We start from the raw sequence: 12499 nt of genomic DNA on the forward strand, positions 1-12499 counted from the left end.
GAGATTTGCAGGACCTGCGCAGAACCGAAGGCAGATGCAGAATCGATTAATCTGCAAACCCACAATGAATCATCCATTGTTCGGCATTTGTGCAAAGATAAAGAGGCCTACTGCAACAATGAAGAGAGTTTTCATGGTGTTCGAGGAGCACAAGGTGGAGTTGTTGGCAGCCAGTGTCACTGTTGAGGACCAGACCATGACATTAAGGATCACTGCCTACTGAAAGGCGATAAAGATGATCAAATTAATGCTAAAAGAATCAAAAGACACCTTACCCACGCTCTTGATTTTTTGGTTTCTGAGTTCTGAAATGATACACTCCTTTTCCTCTATGAGTTACTTCTGATTTTAAAACTCAAATAGCTTATTAGGTTGAAGTCATTTAGCTTACAATGTACAGGAGGGACTGCATGGAAAAACTCTGAAACCGTACTTCACAGAAATGATACACTCTCTCTCGATTCAACTCCTTCCTGCCGGAACGAAAGAAGGAGGTGAGAGAGGAAACGTCAGAGTTTAATCGGGGTTTTTAATGGGTAGAGGATGGGTTCCATTTAAACTTGCATTTTGAATGGGTTTTAATCTGAATCATTAATTTGGTATATTACACGTGTCCTTTTGTGAAGCTGCACTGCTGTGCATAGCAGAGAGATGTGCACATCAGACGATTTTTTCCCACTGACACCCTACTTTATGTTTAAAAAGTACAGAGACCCAAAATTGGATTTTCAATGGATATATTTGTCAAATTTATCACTGAAAATAATTAAAATATTGTTTATTGTCAAAAATATCCATATAATAAACAGTATCTGAAAGATTTTCATTGATAAATTTGACAAATATATCCAATGAAAATCCAATTTTGAGGTTTATGTGATTTTTAAACATAAAGTGGGGTGTCAGTGCTTTAAGGCCTCCATTTTGGGGTGCCCGTGCAATTTGCTATTTGTTTTATTAAAAGTGGGCAACTAATAACTTTTTTCCACTTAAATGGGTAGACTAGAGTTTCACTTGTACTTAAGCGGACTACTGATAAAACATGATAACAAAAATCTTGTTATAAATAATATTGATTATAGATATCCATCACCCTCAAAGAAATAATACATCAATTGGAGACCTCAACCACTTCAGTATTGGCAATCCACATTCCCATATTAATTGAAAATCACAGTCATCTCAACGTACAATATTGACGGTCAATATTTCAATTATATGCACCTTCTATCTTGGGCGGCAATTTATCATTTCATATCAAGAGCATTTTATTATGTATAATAATCATATATTGTATTTATTTGTAGACTATGATATTTTCTTACGAGAGAAGATGTTACTTCTACTATAAATATGTAATACACTTAACTCAATGATAGAATGATAGAGTTCGGTTGATCTCGTCTTAATTTTCTTCTGTCTCTAATATATATTTTTTTTAATTTTATAACAAACCCTTTCTTTTTTTTGGGAGGGGGTGGGGGTTACATGGGCGTATGCCATTAGTAAGAGTTGAATCCATGTCATCATCATTAAAAAGTGTTGGTCTTACCAATCAAACAACCTTGCATGATGCTTTCTTTTATTTCTAATGTAAAATTCATCCAAGCAACTTATGTGTACGGTGTACCTTAGCTACACTTTCAATATAGTTTTTATACGTATGAGAGCTTTTTTATGCATGAATTCTCTTAATAGAGTACAAACTAATGTTCGAGTCTCAAAACAGCCAGATGATTCTACATTCAAATCACTTAGAAGTTGTTCAGGTGAAAATATCGAGTACCGAAGAAAGTTGTTTATAAGCTGGAGGTAGCAAGGATGAAAGATACTCAGATTGGTCTGTGTTCATGGATGTCAAGTCTCTGCTCTACATTGGGGAACCAACGATGATCCTTGATGTAACACAGTGAGACAAGTTCCAAATATCTTTCCAAGGAAATCTATCAAGACATGAAGCTGGAGGGATGCATGGAGCTCCAACAGACCCTGGTTCGTGCAGTACAAGTGGCAGAGAAATCTCATAAATTTTACATAATAGTACATCCTATTAGTAAATTTTGTAAGTAACAGTGATAATTACATAATTTTTAAACTACCCTCTATTTCTTATAATTTTGTATTATTTTCTTTAGAAAAATATATAGAATCTTAAATTTCAATTTCATCTTCTTTCTTCCTCCATGAATTCATTCTTCTTCCTTAATTCGTCACTTTAAACTATAAGAATAAGATTAGATGTAGAATAATACATTTAAAAGTATAATCGTCATTTCCTCCAACCAATAGTTCCAAACATTGTCTGAAAATAAACAGTGATTTTCAAAAACAATGTCTCGAAGGTTTTCAGGGACAAATTTGACAAATATATCCAATAAAAATCCAATTTTTGGGTCTCTATACTTTTTAAACATAAAATGGAGTTCAATGCTTCAAGGCCTCTATTTTGGGATGCTAGTGCAATTTGCTCTAAAGAAATTCCTTCTGGTATATTTCAGCTCCATCAAGTTCGTGATTACAACATTCTTACCAATGTTCATTGTTGGGGGTAAAAAAATGTAATCTTAGCTTCTTGGTTCATTCATGATCTGGACCTGGTTTTTGAGACCAAAACATGGTGAGAGTGGGCCACCTCTGGGGATGGGAAGCCACTTCCAATGATTAAGTCAGTTCAGGAAAGAAAACCAGAGACTTCTCTGGAGAAATAAATGCTCAAGAAGATGTAGGAGAGAATATTCTTCAAGAGTAATTGTAGAAGAGTAATGACTGGAGTATCCATGTCTTACCATTGTTCAGGCATGGTGATGTGTTATGTAGCTGGTCCATACTTCAGGAGATAGTAAACGTCTCACTGGCCTTAAATGTGTATTTGATTAGATGGAGGTTGGAGATGACTTCTAGAAGAAGCTTGAGCAATAAGCTAAATCACTTGATAATCCTGCCGTCGGAAGATTTTGTTGACAATTCAAAGGTCAACGTCAAACTGATACTCATGTGGTAACAACCCACAATCATGAGGACAAATGAGGTGTCAGTTCAAGGCTCAAAGAGAGCTTAGAGTGAGTCAGAAGCTTCATTATCCGCAGCGAGAAATCAAGAATCCTTAGTGCATTAAATGCTAAATTGAATACTGAACAAAGATTATATCGAATTCCACACTCTTGCCGCTTTTACCAAGAAGTCTCATGAGGGTAGCTGTGTGTCACTAACATGATATTCATTACGCAACTTCTCTGAGGGAAAGGTCCTCAAGAAGTCCCTTATTCGAGAAGCATCTATGAACCACCCTAGCCCAAGCTTGAACCCTGGCTCTGGTTCAAGTGACTTATTCCGGTTCAAAGATTGTGGTTGGAATGTTCATATCATTCGAATAAAGTCTCGTCAAAAAGTTCTCAATACTTATAATCATACCCAACTCTTACAAACAAAGAAGAGCTTATCGCATTAATAACGGTGCAGATGAGCATCGCTCTTTCCACCTATGGGTCAGTCAAGTTTGTGAAGTGAATCTGTTGCAGAATCTACTCCATTATCCACAGAACTCTTTGCACAAAAACTATTAGAGACTTTCCATCAGGACTATCATGGTAAAATTATCTACAGCCACTCAATAGCTTCCAAGGTCTTGGAAATAAGAAAATGCAAAGTTCAAATACACAACTAGGCATAACCGTTATAACTACTTCGCCCTAGACTGGCATTGACTTCAACCTTCATATTGATAACTTATGATATCTTTAAGTTTACATCTTTTATTTATATAAATTGGAAAATTTTCAATTCACATGATTGGATCATTTATACATGTGCAATCTCAAGGAATATTTTTCATTTTAATGTTTAATTGCAAACTTCAAGTTTAGATTCTCTACCCACATGAGTATAGGTGGGAATAGATTTATACCAATCATGGGGTACAAGATGCTTGAAAGCTTTTGCAATGGTGGTGTTGTCTTTTGTATTTTGTACTTTTTGTTTTGTCATATTTCAATCAATATAAAAGAAAACGATTGCTAATTTGATATACTTGTGATGCTTTTCATTATTTATTTTGAGTGTTTTAACTAATTAATTTGAGTGAAAGAATGGTTAAAGGTTTGAGGCCAAGTAGGCGGAGAGAGATTCTAAGTTGAACACATTTCTTTTAATCCCACATCGGCCAAGTATTAGAAAAGAGAAAGGAGACGAGAATATGAATAAGTGAAAGAAAAACAGAAAAACATACTTACCTGGACGGGGTCAATGGCTGATCAAGAAGGGTCATGGCCTAGGTTGGTGACCTCCATTGCACTTGGGAGGGGTGCCCGCCTAACATCTCCCCAAGTGGGAGAGTGTACGTCATAATTTGTGGCAGCGGGGTACGCGTTCGCGCGGCCCCTACCAATTTCTAATAAATTTATTTTTACAAATGGTTGATTTGGAATTTTGAAATAAGAGAATTAATTTTTTTTGACTTTTTTTTTTCCAAAAATGTTGATTGTTTGTATATTTCATTGTTATATAGTTCTATGATTTAGAGTATCACTTCCTATTTGATCCATTTCAATTCTATATATGAAGTTGTGGATCTATTCATTAAAAAGAAATCAGTTGGATAAAAATGTATCCATAGGTGGCTAGGTGCTATATCGGATTTGAATTAGATTTTGGAAAATCAATTGAATATAATTCTTATGTATCCATATGTGCTATGTTGCATTTGAATCAAATTTGAATCAAATTTCAAATCAATATTATATTGATTGATTGTCTCTATTATGTTGTTAGCAAATTCCAGTCTTTTTGGTTTTGGACCTTCCAAAACATTCCACACTTTATTTTTTGTCACTCTACGTGTGAAATACCACTATTTGGGCCCTAATATTAAAAATGAAATTTTAAGATAAAGATGATGTGTATATATGTCATTCTTAATCATTATCCAACGGTTACCATTAAACCCCAACTTTTAAGGAATAAAAAATGAAATCCTAATTAGAAACTCACTATATATCCATAAATTTCTCACTATTTATTTTCTTATATTTCTATTCTTATTTATTCTTTTTAAGTTCCTCTTTTATTTTTTATTTTTTGTCTCTTCTTTCCTCACTTTTTCAAAACGACTTATGTAATTAAGGAAAATTAAAAAAAGCTACCTGAAGCTCAACGGGTTTAGACATATTACCACTGGATCATGGAAGGAGGTGCTTGCATGGGTGGCGGATCACTTCATTGGTCAAACTCTAATGAATCGAATACGTTGCTTTAGCTTTGTATGCACAATGTATAGGATCTGATAAGAAAGAAACTTAAGAATTAACTCTCCACACCGGAGTCCAACAGTGGTACTAGGTCAAATTGTTACGGACACACGACGCCACTTCTCCTCAACATCCGACCAGGTGCCAAATAATGCGAGAACAAGGGAATTTTTTCAACGTTGGCAAATCCAAGCTTGATTCATTTTCAACACAGATAAATTGTTCCGCTGGATACGGTCACCAGATGGTTGGATTACAGTTAATTGTGATGGTTCTCAAATTGGTCGTCATGGAGGCTATGGGACACTTGGACGTGACAACACTAGCAAACCGATCTTTGCCATAGCTGGTGGTATGCCTAGCCTTAACATCTTTCATGCTGAGCTTAAGGCAATTGTTGTTGGCCTGCTAAAAGCTCGAGACATGGGGGCACAACAAAGTCTAGATATGATTTGATTATGAGTCGGCTATTAAAATGATACAGAAGAAGCCCACACAATACGTGTGGTGGCATTAATGCTCGCCCAAGGGGGAGGTGATCCGGACTTATTATTTAGGCCCCCTAATGTTTAATCTTGGCTCCGCCCCTACCAGCAAGAGATCCAGGCTGATTTTTTCTGGAATTCTAACAAATGGATGGATTTTCTTGGCTCATCAAACCTATGAAAGGTAATATAGTGGTTTTGTTCCTTACAACCTCGAAAGCCTCTCTAGCTTGCAGTACCTTGATATTTCTTCAAATATTCCTACTTGATGGCTAACTGATATTCTACAGTGGGTGGCTGGTCTCAAGTCTCTAAGATAACCTTGCTATGAATGGCTTGGACCCTTATATGGTGAGATGGGATTGGGTTTCTATACTGAATAAGTTTCCATGGGATTGGGCTTGACTGATCCAAATCCAACCCATTCGTGAATCAGTTCATGTTGGAGGTAATTGTATTACAAATTCTTCAAACACACAAAAAATGAATTTGCAATACAATTGAGAGATGAAGATCTTTAGCCAATCCAGAGAGCTTGAAGTTGAAACCGAACGAACCTCCAATCAATGAGGTTGAGTCACACCTTGAGTGCTATTTTTAAGGTAATTGATGCACCCTACTACCAAGGGTCCTTTGCACCACCACCTCCAAGATAAAGCAACCTCCAACTAGAAGATGAGGTAGTTCTTTTAATCCTTCAAGGAGCCAAAAGCTAGAGTACAACACTTAGACAAATTCAAATAAAGAAATTAACTTTGTAACACAAATAATGTGAGAGTGAGGAATGTCTCAATTGCACACCAAATGCAAGAAAATGTTGGGTTTATATAGACCCAAACCTCACCTTACACCCTTTAGGATTCTTAAGGCAATGAATTGGAGAATCAATAACTTGTCCCTCCTCCACTAATGACAATAAACCATCTTGACCTAACCTCCCCACTACTTGGAGAAGTAACTCTCATATTCACTTCTTTGGAATGAATTGGATTGAATCCTTTCAAAGACCTTAAACCCACTCATGGTAATGACCATGAATGGTCATGAAGTTGAAATGAGAAATGAATGTCAAGAGTTAGAATTTGAGTAAATTCCATCATTCAAGTAAGCCCACCTCATCACCATGATTAAGACCTTTAAGACACATGACCAATGTCATGAAGAGCCTCATAACCAAGGTCATGAAGGGCCTCCTTACTCATGATGCCTCATTACCACCCTTACCTTATAGGTCCCACACACTAACAAAATAATTAAATAAAAGAAAAGCAAAAATTAATTTTGAAACTTAATATAAATTTTATAAAAAACCTAACCGTTCACTTGCAGTAATGAAACCTTCCTAAGAGCTTTCTTAGTGTTTTTTTTTTTTTTTTTTTTTGCGTTTCAAGAAGCATCCTTTTCAAAAATGACAACCATGGGTTCTTTTAGTGAATTTTTATTTGTTGCAGTTGTTGTTGATTGCTGCCAACGGGTTGATCGCACCATGTATCGAACGGTTAACAATCAAATGGAGAAGATTTACTTGTAAATATTATTTTTTACTTTTATATTTTAAGGATTTAAAGTTTAGTAATTTACCCCAATTGACCTCAAGCATTCACGGTACTTCACCAATTAGAAGTCCAAAACCTAATTTGAGAAATTTTAAACATCTCAGTCTATTGAAAAGGCAAAGATAGAAATATAAAACTCCAAATAACCAAAACAAGCAGCACCAGTGGCACCAGAAAAATGAAACTAGAAGTGTAGAAAAAGCGGAAGCCATGGCATAGGCCGGTTCGCTTGTCTCACCAGTCCATCTCTTCCTTTCAGTTACAAATTTCTCCTTCTTCCTGTTCCATCTCTTTTTTCCCCTTCACCCATTGAATGAGTTGAAGTGGGAGACGATGACTTGTAGTGGGAGGAGATAAAGTGGAGATGAGTTACAGAGGGAGGAGTATCGGTGGAAAGAGAGAGTCGGGCAAAATAAAATAAGTATTTGGGAGTTGGGTAAATGAGGGGTTGTAATTAGTAAGCTTTAAACCCTTAAAAAGTAAAACTAAAAATAGTATTTACAAATAATCCATTGCCATTTTGATTCTTAACTGTTAGATTTTATTTTGAGCAACCACTGTAAATAAAAATCCTCTCATGCTAAGCCCAATCAATCATATTTATGGGTTATAGCAAGTTGGGCTTTTGCTTCTTGGTATATACGAACGCACACTCAATCTCAGCCCATGTAAGTAAATAATAGACTCAGGAGCAAAGAAAGAGAAAGCTCTATAGTCCCACATCGGTTTGAGAGAGGATAGGTACAAGGTGGAATCTCTCTACAAAAGTGAAGCCGAAACCCATTTCAAAGCATACCTTTCTCGGCCTTTTGGCTAAGATCAAGTGTAGTATCTGTTCTTATCAGTTTAATATCTGATACGTGGATCATCGATCCACATGATATTAAATTAATTTTTCTTGGGGGAGGACCCACTACAGTAGCTTGCTACTGGGGTCTTTGCGCGTTGCCCATGTGTTGCACTACTGCACGGGCCTGGCGCACCCCTACCAATGCAAATTCTAACTTTTTTTTTCCTTTTCAAGTCATTTCCTTCGGGTTATTACATCTAAAGATGCCATATAAGACGGTTTTGATCTTTTAGATGCATTGGTTCCATTACATGGGATGATACAAGATGAAAACAAAATTAATTTATACAGGTGGAGAAGGGATATTTATTCATTTAGAAATGAAACATTTATTTTGATGAAGGACAGTAGTCACACATCTACTGCCAAATCTGTGATCAATTACGGATACCCCAGTTCTCCCCAGTTCTCACACTGAAGACGGAGTTTCATTCCATCACATCTCTCTCAAGTATCCTTATGATTGGTGGTGACTAACGGATTCACATCCTCTACAATTCTTAACCCCCGCAATTCTCTATAATTCATATTTAGGATTGTAACACATGGCAATTAAGCCTCGTGAAACCTTCTTGCTAAAACCAAGCCTTAAGGAAAGAGGTGAGACAAAATTAGAAGAAATTTTAGAGATTCATTAGATTGAGTACTTAGTTGAGTTTTAATTGTGACCACTGGATAATTAAATGCCATGTGTCACAATCCTAGATAAAAATTACAAGAAATTGCATAGGCAAAGAATTGTAGAGGATTTAGATCCGTGAATCGAGGTTGATTCCTTTTTTGTTGAATGGAGTTTGATTTCCAAATTTTAAAATAAAAAATACACCGAACAATTAAAAACTTTTTAGTAAATCTAACTTGTTAAAACTTTTATTTTTTTGGATGATTAAATAATTCATTAGCAAAGAGAAAAATTCACTTAAGAAAAACCTCTCATTGTTACTCGGCCAAAAAAAAAAAAAAAAACTCATTGTCCCAATTTATTTTTTTTGGGGTGGGGAGGGGGTTGTCTAAGGCTAAATCTCATTATTCATTAAAGAAGAAAAAAGATATCGGATATATTAGTCTTTTAAAGTTATAACATACAAGAGACCTAATCATACTTTTTAGTATAGATATAAAAGTACTAAGGATATTTTTATCTTTTTCTTTAATAAATTTATCATACTAAAAGGAAAAGAAAGCGATTGCAAATTTGATATACTTGTGGTGTCTGAGCTTTTCATTATTTATTTTGAATGAAGGGTCAAGGATTTGAGGCTAGGTAGGCGGGAAGAGACTCTAAGACGAGCACATCTCTTTTAATCCCACATCGACCAAGTATTAGAAAAGAGAAAGAAGAGTAGAATATAAATATGGAAAAGAAAAACAAAAAGACATACTTACCTGGACGGGGTCAATGGCTGATCAAGAAGGGTCATGGCCTTGGTTGGTGACTTCCATTGCACTTGGGAGGGGTGCCCGCCTAACATCTCCCCAAGTGGGAGAGTGTACGTCATAATTTGTGACAGAGGGGGTACGCGTTCGCGCGGCCCCTATCAATTTCTTTTACAATATTTTAGTGATAGTTTATAAGTGATTCCGAATCTAATCTCATGCATACAGGAATCCATACAAAAGAACAGATTGATTCTGTTGTTTTGTCCTATTGATTCTCTATTTGTTTCCAAATGTGAAGTTTACTTGCTTGTAATGGTGAAATCAATTGGCTGTATCATGATAGACAAGCTTTAATGGCTGGAGTTGTGGTTGCAGTTGATCAAAACTACCCTGAAGATATAATCGTGGCTAGTCCGATGAACCATCAATTTAAAAAAAAAAAAAACTAGGGCCTTCTTTGATCCTTCTTTGTGCCAACAAACTTGACCTCCTTGGTTCATCATAGCTTGGCAATACCTAAGCCTGTAAAATGCCGGTCTTAGTTTTTTTTTTTTTTCCTAGCTGATTTTGAAGATGATCCCACGATCCCAGTTTTTATCTCTATATCCAATTATTTCAGTTGAATTGAATTGAACTAAATGGACAAGAAAATTAAAATGAAGGATGAATCGGATGACTTCTAAAGGGTTTGTATTTAGATAATTTAGGAGTTTCGACAAGAAGAATTTGTTTTTCAAAAACTTTTGAATTTCCAAAACCACTAGTCCACCACTTCTACTAAAGTAGATGGGAGGCAAAGAGGCCACTGTCCTCTTAGTTGAGAACATACTGAGATGGAGTCAAGGGTATATTGCCGATGGCATGTAATGCCCTTCTTCTTGCTCTCCTAAGCCACTTTGTTCTTTATAGTCCTAACAATTTCAAGGTGTTCTACCCAAAAAAAAAAAACAATTTCAAGGTGTCACTTTATCCCATTATTCAAAGGAGTGGGTATAATATATAAATTTGATAGAAGATTTTTTTATTTAAAAAAACAAAACATAAAAGATATAAACAATAACTCAGGGGTAAATATATAATTTGCTTTAAAATCTTTTAGTCCCACATCAGTTAAGTATTACAAAAGAGAAAAGAGATGATAATATAAATACGGGAAAGAAAAACAAATAAACATACTTACCTGGACGGGGTCAATGGCTGATCAAGAAGGGTCATGGCCTAGGTTGGTGACCTCCATTGCACTTGGGAGGGGTGCCCGCCTAACATCTCCCCAAGTGGGAGAGTGTACGTCATAATTTGTGGCAGCGGGGGTACGCGTTCGCGCGGCCCCTACCCAATTTCTAATTAAATTTTACAAATGCTTGATTTTATCTTGATGATTTTTATTTGCAATATTTGCATGTAGTAAATATGATTTATTTATTTATATATTTATTTATTTTTGCATTTGAGAGTCTTAAAATTCCATTTAAGACCTAATTTTGTGGATCTTCATTTTTAAGCATTCAACCCTTTACGTAGACCTGTATATGGATAGCCAATAATCCGCCTCCGCATTCGTATTCGTTTAAGGGTATCCGTATCCGAAAATTTTCTTACCGAAAAATTTCCGTATCCGTCCGCTAAGCAACCGGATTCGGATTCGGATAGTTGCTTATCGGATCGGATAATATCCGGATAAATTTTTATCCGGATAGAGTAAAGTATTTAACATTTTTTCTTTAAAAATATATGATAATCGGATTCGGATACCGGTAAGATTCGGATAGCGGTATTCGGTAATAAGAAATTAGAAATTTTATAATAAAAAATGTAAAAAAGTGACAATTATCAATCAATAATCGGATATTTTATCGGATCGGATTATTATCAGATATCCGATAAAGTTTCGGATTCGGATTCGGATGCCTTCTCTAAATTTTTGCCGGATTCGGATTCGGATAGCGGATTTGCTAATCGGATTCGGATTCGAATACTGGTGTACCCGAGCCGAATCCGGTCCGTTTACAGGCCTACCTTTAAGTAAGAGGAGAGAGGGAGCTTACCGCTTAGCTCATCAAAGTTGAAGCTACTCCTACAGAAAATCAGTCTCCCCAAAATTGAAGGTCCTTTTGATAATTTTTTTCTGAAACTCAGTGAAATAGAGAACTACAGAGATCCAAGGAGAGCGTAAAATGCCCTAAATCAAAATGAGATGATCTGAAAAATTGTGTGGACCTGCATAGAACAACTAGGGTTTTAGATAATAAAATAAGATCAATATGAGAATCTGAATGCAACTGAACAAGTAGTTATTTGGGTTTTAAGCAAAGAGCTCAAAAAAATTTGTCAAGATCTCTCAAAGGGCAAAGAATGTAGAAAAACCCTAAATTTGAAGTTCTTTTAAAGTTAAAGTTTAGAAAGAAGTTTTTTTTTTTTTTTTGGTATAAAAGTTTAGAAAGAAGTAGAGGCTATAAAGTTTCATTGTTCACAGTACACAAGGAGGATTTTCACCAACTTAGCTAATCATTTGCTTTAAACTGTTGTTTTCATCTTTCAAACAATTATGAACTCATAATATTCTCTTCGACAAATAGAATCGTCAAGGTCTTACCTCAACTAGGGTAAAGGAGAAACGTCAATTTTGAAGAATTGAACTCTAAAAATGCTAATCTCCAAGCTAGGGCAAAATGAAGTAGGGGTTTGAATCAAGTAAATGGAGGGGTTTCATTTTATAATTAGTAAACTATTAAGCCCTCAAATTCTAAAAATACAAAATGATATTTAAAACTAATCCTGCGCCACTTGATTATGAACCTTTTGATTTGATTTTCAATACGTGGCATATTCTATATCATTGGCTGCATGCTACAACGGCTGCTGCAAACAAAAACTCCTGAAATGATTTTGAATCTCATCTCATGCATATAGGAATTCTGAAAAATGGACAGATTTTCTTGGTTCATCCAAACCTGTAAAAGTTATAGTGGTTTTGTTCCTCACAAC

The 12499-nt window shown here is 35.6% G+C and overlaps 4 non-coding genes across 4 annotated transcripts; all 4 read left to right on the forward strand.

Moving 5' to 3' along the window:
- The first annotated feature begins 4221 nt into the window (after positions 1-4221).
- LOC149001717 (U1 spliceosomal RNA) lies at positions 4222-4380 on the forward strand. Its single transcript, XR_016170590.1, has one exon. It is a non-coding gene; the product is annotated as a U1 spliceosomal RNA (small nuclear RNA).
- Positions 4381-8076: 3696 nt separating this feature from the next.
- LOC149001718 (U2 spliceosomal RNA) lies at positions 8077-8272 on the forward strand. The gene has a single exon (XR_016170487.1). It is a non-coding gene; the product is annotated as a U2 spliceosomal RNA (small nuclear RNA).
- A 1240-nt stretch (positions 8273-9512) lies between these two features.
- On the forward strand, positions 9513-9672 carry LOC149001719 (U1 spliceosomal RNA). The gene has a single exon (XR_016170597.1). It is a non-coding gene; the product is annotated as a U1 spliceosomal RNA (small nuclear RNA).
- Positions 9673-10686: 1014 nt separating this feature from the next.
- On the forward strand, positions 10687-10846 carry LOC149001720 (U1 spliceosomal RNA). Its single transcript, XR_016170512.1, has one exon. It is a non-coding gene; the product is annotated as a U1 spliceosomal RNA (small nuclear RNA).
- Positions 10847-12499: the final 1653 nt, after the last annotated feature.

Source organism: Hakea prostrata, chromosome 10, assembly GCF_041222555.1.
Source record: "Hakea prostrata isolate BN-2017 chromosome 10, UWA_Hpros_2, whole genome shotgun sequence".
NCBI classification, from domain to species: domain Eukaryota; kingdom Viridiplantae; phylum Streptophyta; class Magnoliopsida; order Proteales; family Proteaceae; genus Hakea; species Hakea prostrata.